Source organism: Calidris pugnax, unplaced genomic scaffold, assembly GCF_001431845.1.
Source record: "Calidris pugnax isolate Ruff unplaced genomic scaffold, ASM143184v1 scaffold273, whole genome shotgun sequence".
NCBI lineage: Eukaryota > Metazoa > Chordata > Aves > Charadriiformes > Scolopacidae > Calidris > Calidris pugnax.
In genome coordinates, this window is record NW_015094508.1 from 13,119,648 (window position 1) to 13,126,204 (window position 6,557).

Sequence of the window (6,557 nt, forward strand, 5' to 3'; positions counted from 1 at the left end):
GGGTTTAATATTTTTCCTAGAACTTTTTTTTTTTTTTTTTTTTTTTTTTTTTTTAAAAAAAAAAAAAAAAAAAAAAAAAAAAAAAAAAAAAAAAAAAACCCACAACTATTTCAGCCCACATAGAAGCTATTGACTTCTGTGACTCAGTAAGCCAGAGGATACTGTAACCCAAAAGAGCTGGCTCTGAGATCTGCCTGACCCTTGTAGTCTCCACTGGCTGCTGTCCTAGAGCCAGCTAACCAGAAATACCAGACACAGGATTTAAGATGGGAATGAAGCTGCCAGAACCCAGGTGGAGGTGAGAATGCTGCTAATACTCTGTCACATCTTCAGTAGAAGGATATTAAAATGCTTAAAAAAAATTTAGGGCAAAAATGTCCAGCCCAAATTAAAAAATAAACTATGAGATAAAATTTAGAAAGTCAAAGGCAGAGTTTAAAAAACATTTAGGCACACAGGGGTACACAGTGGGTTCAAGAGAGGTAAAGCAGACTTGTATCCTAACTTCTTTTGAAGCCTTTTAATTGTTTTAGTGTATGTGATTGAGATGCCTAGATAAAGTTGAAAATTTCACCTCGTCATTGAACTTCCACCTGGAGCTCAGTTTGATTCCCACTTGGAAACAGCTCATAATGAGGGAAAAGAAATAGGCACCTCCAGATGTTGACTCATCCCCTTAAAATGTACATAATTTATGATGGGTTAAATTATTCTATAGAGGTTCTTATCTTTTCTCATTGACAGTAGAGAGTAGATAATTACTTTGACTCTTACATGTCACTTACATTAAGTGACCTTATATAAAACTCCCCCTGAAATTGCTTCAGGAATTGTACTGTAACTTAAGAATTAATCTGGCTGGTCACTACCAAAATAAGGATTCTTGAATCAGATGATTTCCCAGATGTCCTCAGGTGGTATAGAGAGCATTTTCTTCAAGAAGATACTCTTCTGAAAAAAGCAGAGCAGACCTATATGCAAAAGACTGGAAGATAAAATCCTATGATTTGACTTAGGTTTTATTGCCATAAAAATTCAAAAATTCTGTGAGCACCACTGAGGAGCAGTGTATGGTGGAGAGCTCTGTGAAGCGTGAGCCTTCAGGTGCATCCTCCACACTTGAGGGCAACCAGCAGGAGTGGCAGGTAGTGTCTTTGTTCTGCCTGCTGGGACAAAGAGGAGTGAAGCAACAGTAAGAATTTGGCCCAATTTAAGTTAAAATTTTAGCAGAGCAGAATAACATGTAGACGTCTACATCAGTGCATTATTTTTAAAAAGTCCTCTGAAAATACCATTCCTTAGACCTAATCCAGACTATAGGACAGCACCTGGTGCCATTAATCAGTTCTGCTATTTTCATAGCTGACACTTGGAATAACCCTGAATAGGCCACAGTTCCTCAGACTGATACTTTATGGCACAGGCCTAATGATTCACTTTAGTAATTTTAAACTAATTCTTGCTTCTTTCTCCATCCTCTGATTCAGTTTTCTACTTTCTGGTAACTGTCTTACACTTTTATCTCGATCGATAATGTTGTGAGTAGTCAGAGTACCTGACAGATGACAACATCTTTGTTATTTAAGGAGGTCTCTTATGACATGGGACCATCTACTAAGGGCATTTTCTTAAAAAAAAAAGCTTTTACTTTATAATATACTGCAGATGCAGATGGAAAGTGATGTATTATGTGAAGTACTAAACAAAGAAATAAATAACCAGCTATAGGAATATTTTTTTCCTTCCTGTCACAAAGCAATCTAAATTTTAGTATTTATTCTAGAAATGTCCTAGCCTCTTAGAGGCAAATTATGCATGAAATAATGCAATTAAAACTGAAATAAAAGATTTAAATGCAGCCTCTTGAGGCATCAGATGGCACCACACTGTCTCACTCTTTACTGCCTCTTAAAATGAGTGCTCAATTTATAGGAAAACCTTTCCAGTCGTGGCTCTTAGAATCCCCTGGTTTTGATGGCACTAATCGTAATTCAGTTTTCCCTGTGCCATGGGAACATGTCAACATTTCCTTCATGCTCCAGAATGAACAAACAACTCAATGACCAAACACAACCTTATTATTTAGTGCAAGGAGGAGTGTCTTTAGTTCTGATATCTTCACTGGCTTGTTCCAGCTTTTTCAGAAGATATTCTCATACCCCTTCTGAGACTCTCAGTTAATACTTTTGTCATTGACAGCCTTGGGAATGGCACGTGGAAAATCACTGATGGCGCCACTGTGAAGTGAGGGATCTTTGGGAGTGGTGGAGGCCATCTTCAAAACTGCTATAAATATTATGTCTCCAACATTATCAACGCTAAGGGTGGAAAAGACACACACATTTGCAGTAGTGTAACAACTGGCAAAGGGCCTAAACTATTCCTTTTTTCTTCTTACTCTAAATTGCAAAAGGGTTTTGATGGCATTCTAGAGACAGAAATACCAGCTAAATAAATGAACATTTTTTTTTCTGGAATCACTGGCCAAAACCAATGACTTCACAACTGGTTTCACTTGGGGAGAAAAATTCATGGTGAAAGAGGAAGGGGTTAGGTGAATTTTCAGTTCACAGAACTTAATAAATAGGTTATATTTATCTACTGACAAACCAGGATTGTAAATAACTTCACTAAAGTCTCTCTGACTGTAGTAAACTACATTGCATAATCACAGAAATTGATTTTCTCAACAAGAACAGAGATCAATCTATGGAAACTTCTCTCTCTGACTGTGAGCAATGAAGGGCTATCATGACATCAGAATAACTTTAGACAATGCATTTACATTGTAGAAAATGCTGTTTGAGAAGATCACAGGTGTCTTTGCTAGCTTGAGCAGCTGAAAATTCAGAGGAACATCAGGATTTGTTGTCACACCATTACTGTGGTGCCAAGTTCCTAAGAAGCAATCTCACAAATCTCAGTGATACTTTTATGAAAACCAGCAAACCAAAAAGACCCTGCTAGTTGGACATTCTCAGAGCTTGTTACATGAGACGTCCGAAATTAATGCCATGAACATGATCAATGTTTGGAGTAGCCCACAAAATCAGATTTTGCCAGTTTCCAGCAGAAGTGAGTGATATATTATTAGCTGGTGATACCTGAAGGCTTGCCTATACAGACACACCAACACAGGGCACGCCATGAACATGGTTATACCCGGCAAGTCCTGACTCGTCACAGCCAGCAGAGTCTCTATTTACATGACCTGCTGTCAGTGATCCAGAAACACGCTTGATTATCCCCACGCGATGGGCTAGCAGATCATTGCTGACAGCAATAGTGCACTGCAATTTTGGTCAGGCTCCAGTCTGAACATTGTCACATGACCATTCAAAGCAGTCTAACCTTGCAAAACGTTAAGGTATACAAGCAAACGACAGAAGCAACATCTCACATTGCAGAAAAGCTGAGTTGCCTTCCCCTTCATTGTACCAACAGGTGCATGTTTGGTAAGTGTTGGTTTAGCTGGTATTGACAGAGATAACACATTTTTCAAGGGGCCCACTTTTTTAGCAGTCTGCTTAAAAGAGTTTTGAATAATTTACCCACTGCAAATGTTCCAAAGTGAATGCTTTGTCTAATTATTAAACATCATCATTTATGCTGCTGTTAAGTTAGTGTTTAAGAATAGAAATCTGTACAGAATTCTTTAAGCAAGGCTACTAATGCCATAATTAGAGTCTTTTAGGCCTAAAAGTGCAGCCAATTGTATTAGCATATTTTTCAATATGCTAGATAATATGTTCTAAGTAAGATATTTGAAAGTATGATGAAGGCAATGCATACAGCCTGTAACATCTGAGAAGTTAAGCCTTTGACTCCTGCGTGTGATATAGCCCTTCTTTGCAACATTTTCCAGACTTGTTAATTAGAATATTGGCTTATAACATTTTCCTTATTGTGAAACAAACCCCAGAAAGCTCTAGGTCTCCACCAGTGAGAGAATGTAAAATGTGAAAGGACAAAGTCAGATACAGGTTGCTTCCCAAGCCGCAGACAACTTACCCCTAGCCCAAAGTTAATGGCAAAACACCATTAGTGCCAAAACACCCCTCGATCTCATAGAAGAGGGGACAAAGCAGACCTAACATGATGATCTGTGTTACAGAAATGCAGTTTGGGCTGGGCTGGCCACTAAAACAAAGAACAGGTGCCTTCTCTTACTTGTCTCCCCTTCACAGAAGGGAGACTATGTCCCTTCAGGGAGAGAAGGATGAGAGAGAAAGACACTTATGAGTTAAAAGAAAACTAAACTACTTTAACAAAATACTAATAATAAAATTCTAAAAAGAAAAGACAGTAATATCAAAAAAGGTAATAATGAAATATATACAATATACACAACAGTATTATTAAGCTCCCAGGATGACAATCACGTCACTGGCAGGCACTGGGAAAATCCCAGACTGGACTTAGTGATGGATGAGAACTGGACTCCAGACCTGGAGTCAGGAACACACAGATCAGGATCAAGGACACAGGAACAGACAGAGTCCTCCTTGGATACCAGCCTTTGAAGAATGAGGCTGACCCTTTGGTCCCTCAGCTTTTATACTGAACGTGGGGCAGATGGGGTGGCACACCCTGTTGGTCACTTTTGGGTCATATCTCCTGTCTGCTCCTCCCCACAGGTGTGACCCCTCTATGCTTTCCTACTTCTGACCCTCCAATGGGGCAAATAGATTTAGCTGACCTTGGTTGTTATAGCAATAAGTAGAAGCAGGACCCTCTCTGTGTACTGTTTCTTTGTATTAACTACAAACATAGACCTTATCTCTGCCAGAAGCAAATACTGTATGAAAAATATGCCATTAATTTCAGAGAGTTCAGTTAGTTAGAAGAGAATCAACTGAAAAATAAAATTACTGAATGGAAAATTGTTTCTGTTTTACCTCAAACCAGGACAAGAGATGATAGTACAAAAGGTATCAGGCAGAGGATAAACTGTATCTAAACATCAGACATTACAAACCAGCTTGGAACATTGCATCCTGGTTGTAGACAACAACACAGCATGTGTTAACAAAAAACGTAGTGACTGAAAGCATCTGTAAAAAAAAAAAATCAGTTCTGTCACTACAGACCAGAATAGCCCATTATAAAACCTGTGTGCTAGATAACCATTATTGGCATGTGGTGTTCACCCATTACTGACCCATGGAACCAAAGCAGCTAAAATGCCAATAAGAATCTGGAGGTCATTACAGACACATCCAGATTTGTTGTGTAAGTGAGTGGTACCGACAGAACATAATAATGAGAAACCTGATTTATAGAGCATGGACTGTGCTAGAGAGGTAAGTAAGCAGTGCCAGAGATAAGATTTTTTGTAGATGCTTAGTCAAAGAGTGTATATATAAATACCAAAGCAGACCATATAGTTTTTGATGGTAGCATCTGATAATGTCTAAAGAAATGGAGCGTTTTACAATGACTCATATCATAAAAGTGAATCACAATGTACCAGCAGCTGTTTGTGTTGGCAGAACTATGCTTGTTTGCCTTAGATGTATATTAAAAATGCAGACATAAACTGCCAGATAGGAATAATAGACAAGGCAGGAGCACCTACAGGCTTAGGCTGTTTAGTTTTATGAAGAGGCTAATTCTCGCTCTAAGACACTAACAGTAAGTTTCATAAATGTACGGGGATTTGGTCGGCCACAAGGAAGAAAAAGCTTACAGTATTTGCAGCTGAGGTCCACACAGGACAGAGTGAGCAAACAGATTACAGAATACAGCCAACAGTCAGACATTATTAGCAGCATTTCTCTCCTGCTGTGAATTTTCCTGCAGAAATGTTGCATTGTTACTTTCCACAGGAACTTAAAGAGTCACAGCTAAATTGAAATACAAAACAAAACAAAACAAAAAAAAAAACAAAAAAAAAGAGAGAGGGAAATTAAATGCTACATTCTGTATACATGCAAAGAATTTCAACTACTGAAACAAATCCAGGTAGCTTAGATACTAATGCAGCTAATGAGTACTGTCATGGAAAAAAAAAATAATTGAAGCAATGTTTCTAAAGTATGAGGTGGTTTGGTTTTATGATCAGGATATCTACTTCTTTCTGAAGAAAATTCAACTGTTTGAATAGACCTAGAAATAAGACTGATACAGTCATTGCCCATAATTCTAGACTGTGGAGCAATTTACTAAGACGTTAGCAGACATATTAGTACCCAGAGGAACTACTTGGGGTTTCACAGGTAATTCCAGTATCACTACTGAAGTCATCACCAACTGCAAAGCTTTTTTTTTCTTAGAGTTCTGCTAGTCTAGTAAGACATTTCTAATGTAATACTTGATTGTTTATTGGAAACTATTCAGAATCTGCCTTATGTGAGCTGAAGTCGATAGCTGTCTTTGGACCAATCCTTTGAGCAATTGCCCCTTACAGAAGCAAAGGAAGATACATGCTCATTGAAGATCACCATCGCTATTCTGGGTTATCAGAGCTATTTGTTACTTTGTCACCATGTGTTTTGGAATTTTTTTAAAATCCTCAAGGCAGAAGTGGTTTCTGAGAAGAATCCAAAAGAGATGAT